Consider the following 17,749-nt stretch of genomic DNA (forward strand, 5'->3'; position numbering starts at 1 on the left):
CTCAGTGTCAGGAATCTTGTGACTTTTGAAAAGCAGATATTAGATTGTATCAGAATAATAAAGTCTGGCTGAAGGAAGATTTCATTAAACTGTTGTTTGATTCACCTGATAGGGACCAGGCATTTTCAGAGCAGCTGTTGTGCATCAAGTTCTAAACTAAAGGGCTCAGACTTGATTATCCTGCTCTAAAGAAGAAAGTAATAGCTGAAAACAATCATCTTTGAATAAACAGATGAGAAGATTTATATTCTTATTAATAATGAAAGAACTCCAAGTGAGAACAACATTGAGATATTTTTTCACCTTGCAGGTTTGTGAAAATGAGAAATGGGATAATTCCTGGTGGTGGCAAGGGTGTGGAAAAAGGGACAGTCTCTTTAATGGCTGGTATCACTTAGTATAGTGTTTCTGGAAGGCAGTGTAGCAAAATCTCTTAAAATTCAAAAGGCACATAGGCTTTGACCCGGGAGTTGTCCTTCAAAGAATCATTGCCGATATTTTCCAAAATATATGCACAAGAATATTTATTGAAATATTGTTTGCAACAACAAAACAAAATAAACAACAAAATAGAAGATAACTTAGGTATGCATCAGTGTGGGATTGATTAAATAAATTTGTTTTTTCACCTGATGGAACACTATGCAGCTGTGAAGTAATTGAGATGGTCCTGTGTGTGTTGATACTGGTCTCCAAGATACTGTAAGTGAAAAAAGAAAGGTGCAGGGCAACGTATCAAGTATATGCATTATATATATGTATATATAAATAGAAAATGAGAAGGAAAAATAAGTACATATACTGTACACAAACATATGCATTAAACAGTTTTTTGTAAGTAATTATAAGAAACTTAAGAGTGATTACCTTTAGGAAATAAAAGTGAAGAAAACATGGTTTTTACTTTTCATTTTGTACCTTTCAGTACCTTTTATATTTTCTAAACTAATATGTGTTTCACTAGTATTTTTTTAATGCCTGTAGAGTTTATCTCAGATTTTCTGTCTCTTCACCCTCCACCCATATCCCTACTTTCATGGTAAAATAATGCCAGCGACAAGAAAACAAGCAAAAATCAACAAGTGACAGAATGATTATATAAAACACAAAAACAATTATGTTTTCAGTGAGCATTGATAGTCACTGAAAAACACCCTTCAAAATAGGTCATTATTAATAGTTATTTGTCTTGTTAGTTTAAAACATGATATAAAGGTCAGGACAGTAATAGCTAAAGCCAATTGGTCATTAACTGTGGTAATCATTGACCTTAAAAAGGAGAATTGGTCTTCTAAATGATTTTCTGAAGTTGTTAATAACTGTATTTGAAGATTAGCAGTTATGTTGTGATGGTGACAAGCGTGCCAAAAGACATTGGCCTCATTCATATGAAAAATTATGTTTTTAGTGTGTAATTTGCAATAACATTCATCAAAATTATTCATTCTTTCTAAAAGGAAAAAAATTGATTGGTAGCAGTCACAGTGCCAAGGTTAGCATTAATGGTGCTGAAACATCTAAATTCCCTGGCTTTTAAGCCTTTTAAAAATCTTTGATGAGATTTACATGGCATCTTGGATGTGTAACAGTTCTTAAAAAGTAATAAGGTCACTTTTTTCTTGTATGTAAAAAATGTGTTTCCTAAATGTGGAGGAGAGTTGTCAGCTTTCTGTAACTATTTTTACAATCTCTTAGTTCATTGGGGTTTACTTTTGGGTAAAGGAAAGAGGAGTTAGTTTCTCTGCCCTAATGTGGTGGCTGCCAGTTTGACTGCACCATATTTTGTTAGTATAGGAAAATGTCTAATTGTGGGCAGGTGACCTCTAATAGCATGTTTCAGAAATAATGTGTCACATATGTTTTGTTGTTCTCAGCTCTACACTGTTCCTTAGGCAAGGGCATCTTGCTTAGAGTACTGGATCATAAACTGAGGCCACAGTAGATAGAATTTCTGAATGCAAGGATGCAATGCCCCCTTTTCTTTCTGTTTCTGTGTAAGTTGCACTCTTGTGCAAGTTCATGCCCTTACAAAGGTAGCAGACCAACAAGCTTCACTAGTATTTGAGTGAGTTAAGTGTAGAATTCTCCTCTTATAATAAAACACGCATGATGCTGTTTGTAATACTGATTAGATATGTTTCTGTAAATTAACATGTTGCTACAGAATATAGCAGTATATTTAGTAGTGTTTGGCCTGATCGTTAGTAGGAATCAGCCTTCATGTTTAATTGTTTGTTCCTGCCATGGTTAAAAATCGTGTTGAGAGGTCTTCTGTCAGTCAAATGGCTTCCTGGCTTGTCTCATACCTTCTCTAGCAGGGGGAGAGACTGAAATCCTCCTTTCTTAAAGCAGTAACAGGGATAAAACATGACTAGCCATTATAGTTCAGGGTCAAGAAGGAGTTACCTAGGTCTCTAGGCCAAGGGATCTAGATCAGTTTGTCCATTTGTTGGTTGAGAAAGGGAAAGGAAAGGGAGGGGGAGCATTGTGATAGACTGAACTTCGCTTTGAATTTTTCTCAGCTTGTCCCTGCTTGAATGTTTCAATGTCAAATATAATTTAGAAAACCCAAAAGGAGAAGGAAAATCTATTGTGTTAATCCATATTTTTACCTTTTCTTCCTTCTTCCCAAAAATGTTCCAAGATTCTTTCTTTTATTATTTGCTTTCCATTTCAAGAACTTCCTCTAGTTCTTTTAGGGTAGGTCTGCTGGCAACAAATTCTATAAGTTTTTCTTCATCTGTGAATGTCTTGGTTTCCTATTCATTTCTGAAGGATCTTTTTGCTGGATATAGATTCTGGCTTGACAATTCTTTTCTTTCAGCCCTTGAGAAATATTTCCCATTTTCATCTGATATCCGTGGTTTTTGATGCAAAATCTCCTGTAATATTGAATTGCTTTTTGATTTACAATTGTAGAGAGATTTTGCTGCTTTCAGGACTCTTTTTTTGTCTTTAGTTTTTAGGAATTTGATGTTATATCCTGGCATGTATTTCTTTGAGATTATCCTGTTTGGGGTTCATTCATCTTAAATTTAGGTTTCACCCCAGATTAACTTTTTTTTTCTATCTTCTGCCAAATTAATCGATATATTCAAAAGCAATTGTATTGAGTTTGTATTATGTGAATTCTTGCATTCATTATCTCCTTTAATCTTCATAACTCAATGGGGTAAGTACTATAGTAGCTCTGTTTAAGATGAGAACATTAGGATTTTGAGAGGTTAAATATGGAGCTGGTGTTTGGTCAAATGAGTGATCCAGCTCCAGTCTTTGTGACTCCAGATCTAAGTCTTAACCATCGAAAGTTGTAGAGATGCCTCTCCACGCATTTCTTTTATACATACATGCTTATAACATAGTGGTTGCCAGTTTTTGATGTGGGTATTTTGGAAGTATGAGGAAGAGGGAGAGATTTGTAGTAGAGGGAGTGAGGAAAGGTGCAAGTTGTACGGCATCTCTTCCTCATTCAACCTCTTGTACTTGGTTTTAATTCCGGTGGTTAGTGGGAGAGGGCCAGAAACTAAAGAAACTGTATGCGAGAGGCAGACAGACATTGTGAGGTGGACCCCACTGGAAAGGCTTTGGTGGTTTAGGTGATGAGGTTTGGTGTACAGTCAGGGAGGAGGCCATTGGTGCCACCTCTGCAGTTCTCTGGCACTCCAAGGACTGGAAGCTGTGGGAACTGCAGGAGATCACACCATGACACTGGAATGGTCATGAGAGGCAGGAAAAGCCTTAAGCTCCACAGAGTGACTCTGCTGCAGCAGACACGGAGACAACAGGAACCAGAGCAGAAGGGGTGGGACAAGCGAACACCTTGTGGGTATAGCAACCAGCAGATGGGCAGGAGTGAGGCACTACTTTGGGCATCTCAGAAATGACTGTAGAGACAGATTAGAGATGCTAATTTCTATCAATCAGCTAATGGGGAATTCTAGCTCCCTAATTAGGTCATTAAAAACAAATGTGACCCTATTTTATAGTCCCATGCAAGTGAGACTATATTTGATTTATGTAGTTTTCAGACAAAATACAGGTGACAAACTGTGTAATACAAGCACATTATCACCATGTTGCTGAAGCGACTGGCTTTGAGAATTCTTGGAATGCATCTCTCCACTAAACATCTTATATCTATGTACATTTAAAGTACCTTTTAATACTGAATTCTAACTGTATGTCTTGTTTGGTAATTCACTTATATGTTGGAACACTTTTTAAAAGATTTGATCTTTTAAAAATGTCTGATTTGTATTTTGGTTCTAAAATAGTGAATTGACCCTATATAGTATTCATGTTTCTTTCTTTCTTTCTTTCTTTCTTTCTTTCTTTCTTTCTTTCTTTCTTTCTTTCTTTCTTTCTTTCTTTTTCTTTTTGATTCTTTTTTAAAAAAATTAAGTTCATTGGGGTGTTTCTTAATATATTTTTTAAATTTTACATTTTTTCAATCGATAGGAAAAAATATAAGCAGATTTTTAAAAATTGTTTTTTTTTGATGAACTCAAGCAAAGTGTACTTAGATGTATATTGTTTTATAGCACATTTTATTGCCTGGTTTATAGAAGTTATTTTGGAAGAATAAAGGCCATATAGAAACATGATACTAATTTATATTTAATATTGTGTATGTTGAAGTAATTTCTATTCTATTGTTTCTAATTTCTAAGAAAATTTACATTTTATTTCTTAATTTTTCTGAACTTATATGAAAATTATTTAGGTTAAAAAGCCTTATCCATTTTTCCCCCCCTTTTTTTTTTTTGCATTTGTTTTCTGTGACCATAAGAGTATAAAAACATTGGTATAGAACTATAGAACTTTGGAAAATAAGGAAAAACATAAAGAAAATTAAAATCACACTTAAATAATTTCACTACCAAGAGGTAGTTAACATTTTATCTCCTTGGTTTTTTTTTCTCTGCATAGAAAAATGAAATCGTGTTTATACTCCTAATAATTGTATGTCCTGTCTTTTCAATAACATTGTATTTTCCTATTTCATTAAATGTCTTAAGAAAATATGATCTTTCATGGCCAATAGCACTGTTTCAAAAAATATACACCATCCTTTAATCATTCTCCTATTTTAATACATTTGGGAGGTTTCCATTTTTTCATTCTATAAATAGTGCTGCAGTGAGCATTCTGGCCCACATCTGTCTGCTTTTCTGCTGAGCCTATTGCTTAGAAGTCCGCAGAAGAGCTCTTCCTGGGCTAAAATGTGGAAACATCTTTAAGACTTTCACACTGCAGTTTAAATAAATATAAATAAAAATCATCTAGCACAGTACAGTGCCTGGCAAATAGGCACTCCAATACTGACTTTTTCTTAGAAAATTTGCATGTATTTGTCATTTTATCCTGATAGGGTTTGGTTTCACCATGATAGGGTTTCTCTAGTACCTTCCTTCTGTCTTTTCCGGATGCATACCTTCCCTCTCTCCCTTCTTCCCTCCTTTACTTCTTCTCTCCCTCTCTTCTTTCCTCCTTTCCTTCCATTCATTCATGTAGTCAGCGAATGTTTATTGAGCAACTACTATCTGTCAGGCACTGTGCTACTGATACAGATTTACTCGGACTTGGGAAGAATGTCATGAAAGTACTTAAAAATCTCCTTGACCCCTATACCCAGAGAGCCGAATCTGTGTTTTGACGTTTGTTTATACAACATGAGATTTGCCCTTTCTGAACTTCTAATTTAAAAAATAAAACGAAACATTTATACAATATACTTTATTTTTCCTCTGCCAAAATTGACAAAGAAAATGCCTTCTTTACATCTGTGCTACATAGCATGGTTTCCTTTGTGAAGGTTAAATGTGCAGAGTAACCGGACTAGGTCAGGGTGGATGATGGATTTGCCATCTTACTTCCAATTATTGTGGGAGACTTATTAAAGAAGGTGGGATTTTATAAGGTGTTTGAAATGTTAGAAAGTACATTTAGTGAGCTGTGAATGTATTTGTCTGACATAATGAAAAATGTATAACCCAATTTTAGGTTTTGTTTTTAATGATAGGTTTTCTTGTTTAAAGAACGTTAAACATGAATATGTAAGAAATGTTCTTTATTCATACATTAAGGTGTTTGTACTCTTTTTAAATCAAGTGATTATTGTCTTTCATTTATGATTAAAACACAGATTGTTAGGGCTTTATACCTTAGTAGATGTTATTTATCCTGGGAAGCATTTTCTCCTGTTAAAATATTAAAGCCTAATCTGAAGTATGTTCACAAACACAAGTGACTTTTTGAAGGTTGTGCTCTTATATCCATTTTCTTTTTGTATATTACATACCAGCCTCCCAGGGTGGGGTGTGTTCTTTGTTATTATAGAATATTACACATTGAAATCAAATCTACTCATATATTCATGAGTGAAACACCTTAGTGGAAACCTTCCTTATAATCACAGATAAGAAACTTTGCTATTCTACATATTTCCCAAGACGCTGTATGTTTAGGAGCATTACAAAGCCTAACTTCGGTGTATACACTTTGCTGTGCGTTCTAAAGGCTTTAACACAGTTGGGATGCACTGTCATACCCAAGTCCTGTTAGAGTAAAGTCATTTGTCAGATTAGAATATCAAAAATAGAATCCACATACCCTAACAAAATAGTTATTTTCATTACTTCTTATTACCTAGTATTTTTTTAATCTGTTGCAAAATACAGGTAAACCTGCTGCGTACAGTTAAACTTGTTACTGATATTTCACCAATTCAAAGTTTTATGTAACTTGCATTTTCCCTCTGATATAACTTCAGCCTGGTGATTAAGTATAAAATAGAACAGTTTATGTATTGTCATTTCTATTTCTAATGGCTTGGTGGTGAGTAGGTGGGGCTTACATAACAGAGACTTTCATTAAATGCTGATTTGTATGCTGCCAAGTGTAATGATGGGAATGAAAGTTAACTTTGTACAATAATGTTCAAAATGCCAGTTCCAAGCACTTGGAGAAAGGAAGTGTATACATAAGTAGAGCCTGACCTCTATTGATCGCTTTACGTGGTACGTGCCCAGCACATGGGCATTCTTTTGGAATGCTTACAAGAACACCATTAGATCCATAGCCCATGTTCATACTTTTGGATAATAAATAACTTATTTAAGTTTACACAGCTAGTAAGACGTGGAGCTGGATTGCAACCCAGGCAGTCTGTGTCCAGTGATTTCACAGCGTCATATATTCTTACATTTCTTTTTGAGATAATTAAAAGGTTCAATATCACCAATTTGAAATAGTACAATAATTATACTTAAAATGCTTTCATTCCATATTATGACCTGCCAGTTAAGAAAAGATGTGACAGGATCAAAAGATGTGAAGGATTCAGAACAAGCATGAGGAAAAGGCAAGGAAAGAAGCCGAGACAGGAGATAAGGTGACAGAAGGAAATTCAGGAAAGGGAAGAGGACAACCAGTGGCCTGAGACAGAGGAGAGAGTATTCAGGCAGAGGCTGAGGGAGAAGGCAGGGAGCCCAGTGACATACATCGTAGGTAAGGAAAGGACCGTAGGCAGTTGAGAAGGCTAAGGAAATGACCTTCATCACGGCTGGCTTTCCTCTTGCTTTGTGAATTTTAGCATGCTCTTTGAAATACTAAGTAGCTCTTTTGCTATTCAGAGTTCTTCTATTGTTCTTTGTGTGTTAGCCTTTTGGGATTTAAGTTCATTTCATTTGTTGTGATGAAAATTCTTTCAAAGTTAGATGATTCAGAATTCAAGCTGTGTCTACCGCTTCTATTTTTCCCTATTTTCTTACATAACATGTGATGCATCCACACAATCAAATTCTGGTAAGTGATTTGTGTGGTAGGTTTAATTTAGACTTTAGTCATACTCCTGTGAACTTCTCTTGATACTCTTTGAAATGAATTCTCCAACTTACCATATCTGTTAGTTTAAAGGTTTTATTTAGAAATTAAAGTTTGACAGCCTGGAAGAGACTTTACTTTTAGAGAATTAAAACATTTTTTTCCTGTGATATGACCAAAGACTCAATTGTACATTTATAAAGCAACTACTTCATTGTCAATTATGTTTACTTGTTACATAATTGATCTCAAATTTAGTGCCCAAATAGATTTTGGTTGTATTTGAAGTGCGTTATTGCGTATGTTGTAATGGAAAGAGCACTTGGGCAAGTTACTTTAACTTCTCTGTTTCAACATTTGTGAAATGGAGATGGCACCAGCTTATCTAACTGGGCAATTGGACAAATGTATTTGTGTAAGTAGAAAATGCTTTATAAATATTATTGCTGCATATGCTGTATGGTTGTTGCATTAGTAGATTACTTTTTAGAGAACTCTTTTCATTAAAGGAGGAGCAGATGCAGAATAGACTAATTCTTCTCTTTCATTTAGATTATCCAAATATTGAATTTCAATAAACTAAAGCAGTATTAGTCAAAGAAACTTGATCAGAAAATTGAAGGCAGGTGGTTGAGTCATTCCTAACTTATCATAGATCTTTTTAGTAGGGACAAATATCTATGCCATTAGTTCCGGATCAGTGTCTTTCCCTGTCACAATACTTGAATGTGTAACATATAAATCTTTTTTTATCAGCCAATCTGACTTTTCCAAACCTAGACTAACATTAAGCAAGATAGAATGAGCAAAAACCAGGGAAGGTCAAATAAGCAATCAAATGATCAGATTCTCATTGGACACTAATGGAATTTTTGACTTTTAGAAAATGATTAGTTGTGAATTTTAATGCCCTTGTTGACAAAGGGTCAGTTTTTGTAAAATTGTGGTAGATTTTTAATGAGATTTTGAAATTACTTTCGTTGGGTTGTTATCTCCATAAAAATTATACATAGTTTTTAATTCTCACATGAACATTTTTTTTTTTCTAAAATGATAGTGTTATTATGGCTGTGACTTTTAAAAGAGCCTTATCTTTTAGGGATATACTGAAATATTTACTTATAAATGTGATGTTTTAAAAGTGGATGGCACTATTGAGGAAACAAGTCTGGCCATGAGTTAGTAATTATTGAAGCTAGCTGATGGTTAATGGAGGCTTATTTCACTATTTTTGCCTATTTTTTAAATTATTCATAATAAAAAGCTAAATTAAATTTCACTGCCTTGTGTTTCTAATTTACTTAATGAAATAATTGTATGATGTTAGTTTAAAGTCAAAGTCATACTAGTGAATATGAATTCTTAAATAATTCTTGTTTTCCTCATGGTATATAAAAGCAATACTGATTATAGCACTGTACTAAAATGATATCAGGCATGTGATTAAGACAGTTCAAAATACTTGGGGAAAATCTTATTCTTAATAATTTAGTATAATTTTTAATTACATTTTTCCTTCTTTCCATGTAAACTATGTAATTGTGTCATATATAGAAACTAATAATTCATTGACTACTGAAAATGACTGTATTGATATAGTAATCACACTTGTACTAAGAGCTTGTTTAACATTTGCTCTTCTTGCTACATTGTAAGTTCTATGAGGGTCTGTCTGTCTCAATCTTTGTATGTAGCACATTACTGAACGCATAACATGTGCTCAATAAATATAGTTGTCTAACCATGGTTTAAAAGAAAATTGCATTAATGTAATCTTCTTTTAGATTTGTTTTTAAAATTTACTGAAAATATAAAATTTTATTAAATGAAGAGTATAGCGATGAAGGTCTTACTGAATCGTTTAATGAAGCAAATTCATACCAAGTGTTTTGTCTCCATACTTAACTATTTCCTTTCATGGGACAAGTGCTAATATGTTTTGTGTTTTTGTAATACTATTCAAAGTAGATGGCTTTTTAGTGCGGTAATTGTAAGTGTACATACCATACACCCTGTGAAAGATACAATACTGAAAAGCAAAGGACTGTGAAAATGAAAAAAGAATTTTTAAATAGCTTTTGAAGAGTTAAATAAACAAATGGGGAAATTTTATTGTGTTCCATTTTTAAAGCTCCATATGTATAATGGTATATTTACTGGGTAGTTAAATAAAATTATTTCCACTTGGGATTTTTATAATCACAGTATTTCACATGCTCTTTGTCAGTTGTCAGATGTGGGCGTGAGGCGAGGCCTAACCGAGGTACCCCTTGGTGTGGTATACTGCTTTCTCCTAGGAGGTGAGCCCTGCTGCAGCCATAGCCTCCTGGCCGGCCTTTCTGAGGCCATGATATGCCTTTAGCTGGTCCTGTGATACACAGCTGGACTTTGAAGTACAAGTTTCCTTTCATCACCCTTCCCTAAGATCCTTTAATGAATGGTTCCATCAGTTATAGGCTTGTAGTATGTTGGAACTCAAGGGATCTTATATTTTTAAAGCCCTACACTTGCCATATTACCAATAAAATAGATTCACTTAATATAAAGTCATAACTGTTCTTCCTGGCTTTACTTCCTCCATAATCTTTTTATTCTTCTTGGTTTCAGATCTAGTCAGAAGGCCTTCTTGGGAAACTGAACTGAACTAATCTGGGAGGCAGTGTATAGATGAACATGTTCCCAAGGATCTCACTGGTAGTTGTGGAAGCTAGACTTGTTCACATCCCAACCTGTAGCCTCTGCCTGTACCTTATTTTCATACTGCATTAGTATTTAACAGGAGGTGTTGTGCATATTGTAGTTACTCAAGTATTGGTTGAATTGAAGGGAGTTAAGAGACTAAGCAACCCCGAGTGAAACAAGCCCTTCATTAGGCACACTATAAACGTGCACTTTTTATTTTTAAAGTTATTGCCGATTCAGTGGGCTGGGGTAGCCATTCACTACCGGGGGCACTTCTCTCCTGTTTTCCTGAACCAATAGCCCATTTGTGTGGTTAACACCTGCTGCATGGCAGAGGCGATACTTGGACAACTAAACTCTATTCCAGCTGAAACCTGCCCAGAATCCACATGGCTCTTCTAGTCTGTTGAGTCTCTCTGAAGTGCAATACGTGGTAGTCATTTTGCTGCTTGGTTATAAAGCTCAGTTAGAACATAGCTAGAGCAGGTTGCTTCATACTGGCTTTACTTTGCATTCAGAGGGTGAGGGCGTCCCATAGGCCCACTGACCCCTCCGAATGCAAGGCATGTAAAAGGAACCAAAGCTTAGTGTTCTTCCTGGAAAATTCCCTAGGAAGTAGGCTCATTATGCCCTTGATCCCCGTTGCTCTTTTTCTGTAGAGGTGGAAAGAAGGCCTTGAATTGGTCTGAGGTCCTGAGTGAGAGTAGTTAGTGTCCCTACTAATTTCCTCACATTAGTTTTCCAGGTCACTCCAGAATCAAAGTGCTGCTATTGTTTTCTTTGAAAATCCTGTCTTTTCTTTCATGAAGCCATTTATCTTATTCTTAGCCACTGCTGCTTTGTGCCACATGGAATCAATTAGATCCACAGTGTAAATTTTCTTGGCTGTGAAAAGGATTTATTTTTCAGTATTGAACCAACAAGTCGTTAACATGCGGCAAGACGGTTCTTCATTCGTTCATTTTTATCTTTGGAGCTCCTGTTGTGTGCCAGGTCCTGCGCCAGGCACTGGAGCTAGAGCAGTGAATGAGGTAGATGGGAAGACCACCTCCCAGTGAACAAGGAGAGAAGATGCTGGGATGGATGCTGGGAGGGATTGGGAAGAGTCAGGTCACGCAGAGCCTTATAGGTTACAGAAGGAGTTTGGATTTTATTCTTAGAGTCATTGGTACCATTGGAAGATTTTTAATAGCAGTCTGACTTCTGATTTCTGCTTTTTGAAAGATCACTGTGGCTTGACGGGTGGAGAATAGATTTGTGGGATCAAGAGTGTCAGAAAGAGGTCCAGTGTGCAGGTTATTGAAGATGTCCATGAGAAGGATGACATATCTTGGACCATGGTGGTCTATGGTGGCAGCAGAAATGGCAAAGAGATAACCCCAAAGTAGACTCAGGGCCATCTTCAGTACTAATTTGCAGGGTCTCATTAGCCATGGTGGTTAGATTTAGTCGTGGGACTGTTTCTGGGTTGATTCCATATGAATCATTACCGTAACTTAATAAAAATATAACTTCTGGGCCTTGAATTAGTAGATTTGAAGTCTAGGGGAAACTTTAAAAAAAAGTTTTCTGAGCATGCTCAAGAAATACTCTTATATCATTTAGTACACTCATGTAGGATTACACAGAACAATTCTCTAATGCCAGAACTATAAAAATGTCCAAAGATTGCTGTGGGGTCAGAGTCCCAGAGAGCAATTTCCAGGCTCTTGGCCTCACATGGAAACGTGCTGGCTCAGTTATTAGATGGCCATCAGCTGTGGCTGGGTGGCCAGCAGCTGTTACCAGTTAGCCATTAGCCACTAATATAACTGCCGTGGCTACTTTGGGAGGTTGGTTGGTTGGCAGAGAAGCGGACCGCGGATTGCAGCTAGCAGGTGGGGTTGGTTGGCAGAGAGGAGATGGCAGATTGCGGATCACGTGGCTCCTGCTTCCTGTGTCTTCAACCCAGCTGCCATGGAGAAATAGTGGTGTGAACCCCCTACCCATGGCTCTGTGGGTGCTCCTTTTTGGCCTCACCACGTCCTGCGTTCTTATGTGGGGAGCGGGACTAGAGACCCAGCATGACAATTGCACCAGCAATTAATACTACAAATTCCTTTTCTCCCAGATATGTTAACAATCATTCCCAAAAAGTTAATCTTTCAGCGCAGATTGTGAAACGCTTTCATTGACTCAATTTTTATTCTGATAAACATAGATCTCTCTTACTGTGTTCTAAGAAACTGTCTTAAAATAAGAAAAACGTGCATCTCTTTATTTAGAATCCTGAAATTTATGTAAAAGCTTCTCCCATCCTTTTTTTCTTTAATTTTAATCCTTTCTAGATAAAAGGGCTTTCTTGGATTATCAATTTCTGCTTCTGTGTTTTCATAATTCACTCCTATTAATCCAGCTTCTTCAACACCTGTGAATTAGGTGATCACAATCCGGTCCTGTGATTCCCTCTTTGGGGAGGGTTCTGAGAATACACAAGACTGTCACAGCGTTGGCCCCACAGCCATTCTATCTTCAGCAGATGAAAATGTAATCAAGGTAGCACGTCCCTTAGAAAATTATTTAAAAAGTGGATCCATTTTGTCTCGATCCTTGCCACTCTACTTCTCTGGGGCTGAGAGGAGGGCCTTGAATTTTCATTTGCATTTAAGTGAGATTAGCACCATGAAATGAATTACAGTCTAATTTATATAAGGTAAAGAGCATGGGTTTCAAAACCTAAAAGACCAACTTATGCCCCACGTTGCCACCTGCTAGTGGTTTGATTTGTTGAGGGAAGTCTATTTCTAATAGGCTTAATTTAATCACCTGTTAAATGAGGCTAATGATGCCTCTCAGGGCTGTTCTGAGCATCCCTGAAGATGCATAGGAGAGCAGTGAGCTTGGCACACAGTCAGGCCGTAGGAAATACAGTCATTTTTATTATTTAGCTGTTTTTATTATTTACTCCTTCAGATCTTTGGCTGCTAGCACCGCAAAACTCAGCCCAACTTTAAAAATGGGTGAAAAATTAAACTTACATTTATCACCTGACTCAACAGTTTCACTCCTGGATACTTACTCAAGAGACATGAAAATATATGTCCATGCAAAGACTCGTATGTGAGCTGTGTCCAGAGACTGAGTCTTCAGATTTGGCAGTTCCACAGTTCAGAATCACATTTATAAACAGTAATTCTCCAAGCAAAATTAGTGACCCTCTACTGCTTGTCTGGTGTTCTTTCTCTTTCTTCTAGCCACGAGTATTTCAGTCCTAGATGGTCATTTTCGCCACACTATTACGTTTGCCTCCTATTTTAGAAGTTTCTAGGCCTATTATTTCTACCTCCTGGAAAGGTATCGCTTCTGTCCCTATGTTTGATCTCACAAGAAACCACCCTCAAGAGGTTTCTGATGGAATGTAGCTCTCCCGAGCTTGTGAGAACCAGCATCCTCTTCCTCGTCCTCTTTGCCTCTTGCGTTTCTGGTTTTCATTTGCTTCTGGTTTAACAACTCAAGAAGGCTCCTTAAGAGTCACAAACTGAAGCTCTACGAGAATTGTGTGGGTTTATATTATTCAGACTTTTCATGGTTCTCTCAACTCTGAAGACACAGTAGACTCCTTGCCACCAATGTGTTTCCCTGTCGTCACACTGAATGCACCTGCGCGCTTTTCACGCAGACATGAAAGTGTCGTTTGTCTTTTAGAATGCTGGCTTAAGGAGATGGTCTCTTCTCTGCCTCTGCTGTGTAAAGAGGAGCACTGTTGAAGCTGAGGTCCATCTTCCTCTTTGTGTCACAGCCTTGACTAAAAGATCCAAACCTGTTTTGCAAGCTGATCTCATTCTCCCTTCATTTTCTGATGCTTCTTTCTAAATTCTGATCCACATTTCTATTTGCATACTAATTTTTGTCTTGTGCCTGGTTTTCCCACAGCCTCTGACTAAGTACTCCTATGATCCCTCAAGTCAAATCATTCCAGGTTGGAGTTTCAAAATTCCTGCATAGTATGTAGTCTTTTCAACAAATGGTGCTGGGACAATAGGATATTCGTATGCAAAAAAAGGAACCTTCCACTTACTTCACACTATTCACAAAGACCTAAGTGTTAGTGCTAAGACTACCATTTAGAAAATGAAAAGGCAAGGAACAGACTGGAAGAAAATATTTGTGAAACAAATATCTGATAAAGGAGTTGTATACAAATATATTAAGAACTCTTACAACTCAGTAAGACAAACAGGCCAACTTTAAAAATGTGTAAAAAATTAAACCTACATTTATCACATGACTCAGCAATTTCACTCCTAGATACTTGAGAGAAATGAAAATATATGTCCATACAAAGACTTGTATGTGAATGATCATAGCAGCATTTCTTTACTTTTTTTTTTTTTAATCAAAGCCCCCAATTGGAAACAATTCAAATGTTTATCATCTGGTGAGTAGATGAAATGTAGTATAGCCATACAGTGGAATTCTACTTGGTAATATAATGCGCCAACTATTTATATGTGTAACAGCAAGGATGAACCTCGAAAACATTATGCTAGTGAAAGACGCTAGACACAAAAGACTACTTATGATGCAATTCTGTTTATATGAAATTTCTAGAAAGGGCAAAACTATAGAGATAGAAAGCAGATTGCTGGTTGTCTAGGGTGGGAGCTGTGATTGACTGCTTATGGGCATAAAGAATAAAGGAAATTGGGGGATGGTGCAATGGACGTGTTCTAAACCTGGATTGCGGTGATGACTGCACAACTGTGTACGTTTACTAAAACTTAATGAACTATCCCCTTAAAATGGGTGAATGTTACGGCATACATGATTCCCAATAAAGCTGTGTAAACAGTTCTCTGTAGTGCTTTGCTTATGACACAGCTATCCAGTTTTTGCTTCATCTTACCCCAAGAAGATGCCGTCGTCCTTTGTACTTTCAGCAGTTTTTCTCAAGCTTTAAAGTGCGCAAGACTTACTCTGGGATTTTGTTACTATGCAGATGAGAATTCAGTAGGTCTATTTTGGAGTCTGAGATTTTGCAGTTTTAACAAGCTCCAGGTTGACACCAGTGGTGCTGGTATGTGGACCACACTTTGTGTGAAAGGCCTTAGAACTTGTTCGTAACCCAGGCTGTTAGAATCTCCTGGGGGTGCTTTTAAAATATAATGAATGCATATCTTTACCCAGAAATTAAATCAGAAAGCTCTTCCAGTGGTTCTGATGTGCAGTCAGGCTGAGAACCTTAACGAAAATGGGATTTTTAAAAAAACCATAATGCTAAAAATAAAAATAAACTTCCACTTAGGTCTCCCTTACTCCCACCTCACAGTTCAGCTCGTAACCTAGAGTCCCTCAGAATCTATTGGAGTAACTAGGAGAGTAAACTAGCATGCTCTAAAAGAACAGATTTTAAAATAACAAAATATAACATTTTGCATGTATTGTTTACTCCCTACCCTGTGACGGAGGTACTTTTCCTTTCTCCATATGATAGAAGGAACAAAGTACAGAGAGGTGAAATGACTTGCTTACAATCACGGAGCTACGGAGTAAAGTGGTATACCTGGGATTTGAAACGAGACAGTCAGGTTCCAGAGTCCCAGAGAAACAGACGCTCACCAGTTCCAGCCTCCAGCAACCTTTGTCTCTGGTCAGGCTTTCAGCCCCATTTTCTGGGCTGATATTCTATCTGTGGAAATGGAGCCAAACCCCACCCAAATCGTCAAGGCCCTTTTATTAGTCTCCAGAAACACACCCAAGGCTACGACTCTTCCTATATCCCACGGAGTTTGGTCTTGCTTGGCCACAGGACTCTGTTGATACTGGAGGCTCCCCGAACTCTCTTACTCCGATTGCTTAAGCGGAAGGAGAAGAAGCCACCATGCACATTTTTAATTCCCCTGTTTCTTCTCTCTGAAAGCTCTAACACCTTGGACCTGAGTTTTCTTTTGTTCTTAATCCTTAGCTGAGTTCCTTAAAGATGGATATATGAAAGGCTTGATGTTAGAGTGAGATTGGGCAGGGTATTTAACCAACTGTGCATCTGTATTTAACCTCTGTTACTCCCCCTGCCCCCTTTTTAAAATAGAGATTGGTTTTTATTGAAGCTTCAGGCAATTTTAGTGCCTTAAATATTCTTTTTTAACGTAATGTTTTTAGAAAGCTGGGTGTCAGGAAAGCCCATTTTTAATTTATCAATGGCATTAAATATGCTGAAGCATACTTTACTTTTGAGGGCAGAATTAATCTTTTATCAGATGCACCATGGATACTGTTGGTTTCATTATTTTAGGAAAATGCTCTTGTGTTGTTTTAGAATTAATGCTACCCACATACCTTTATTTTCCAATATCTATTCAGAATAGATAAGGAAGATACAGAGTCATGATATTAAAGCTAATGCAAAGGAGATGTAAGTCACTGCTGTTTGAAAAACTAACAAAAGTGTTTAACTTGTTGATTTTATCTTGACTGTGAGGAAAGTGAATCTGAAATTAAGCCTATGATAAGAATATTTGACCTTCTTTTATAAGCTACAACTTTGTGGAACAGTAGAGAAAAATGTTAGCACACTTATAAGAAGAAAATTCTATACATGGAAATTTTGGGGAGGTGGGAAAGACAAAACAGGAATTGAACTCTGCCCTTTATGTAAATAAAGTAGGGCCAGGTAGAAATGCCAGAAGGTGTCAATGTAACTTCTTTGCAGCACTGCGGCTTCAAGGCTTCAAGCTTTCATATGCCTGGGAGTCAGTCACTCAGGGGTTTGTTAAAAGTACAGGTTCTTGGATCTCACCCCTCTTGGCTGTGAGTTTTTTAAGTAAATTCCTCGGGGGATTCTAATACGTATTGTATTAGTCAGGGTTCTCCAGAGAAAAAAAGTTAGTATGAGGTGTGTGTGTGTGGAGATTAAGGTAAGGAATTGACTTGTAATTATGGAGGCTGAGAAGGCCCCAGATCTGTAGTTGGTAATCTGGAGACACAGAAAAAGCTGATGGTGTAGTCCTGCGATACCATCTGAGCCCAAAGGCATAAGAGCCCCGAGAGCTGATGGTGTACATTTCAGGCTGAGTTTAAGTCTGAAGGTAGTAGACCAATGTCCCAAATGTCCCAGCTGGAAGACAGTCAGGGATTTGGGGTGGGGGCTGTGGAGAGAAGGAGAGAGGGAGAGAACACAAACACAATCTTTCTTACTTACCCTCTTTGTTCTCTTCAGACCTTCAGTGTGTTGCTTAAGACGCCTCCACTCACATTGGGAAGCGCA

General features: G+C 37.1%; 1 protein-coding gene across 2 annotated transcripts in view; it reads left to right on the forward strand.

Annotated features, from left to right (window-relative positions):
- FBXL17 (F-box and leucine rich repeat protein 17) overlaps window positions 1-17,749 on the forward strand; it is a 464,141-nt gene that overhangs the window by 119,398 nt on the left and 326,994 nt on the right. The gene's annotated exons all lie outside the window — the stretch shown is intronic.

Source organism: Rhinolophus sinicus, linkage group LG03 (genome assembly GCF_036562045.2).
Source record: "Rhinolophus sinicus isolate RSC01 linkage group LG03, ASM3656204v1, whole genome shotgun sequence".
Lineage (NCBI taxonomy): Eukaryota > Metazoa > Chordata > Mammalia > Chiroptera > Rhinolophidae > Rhinolophus > Rhinolophus sinicus.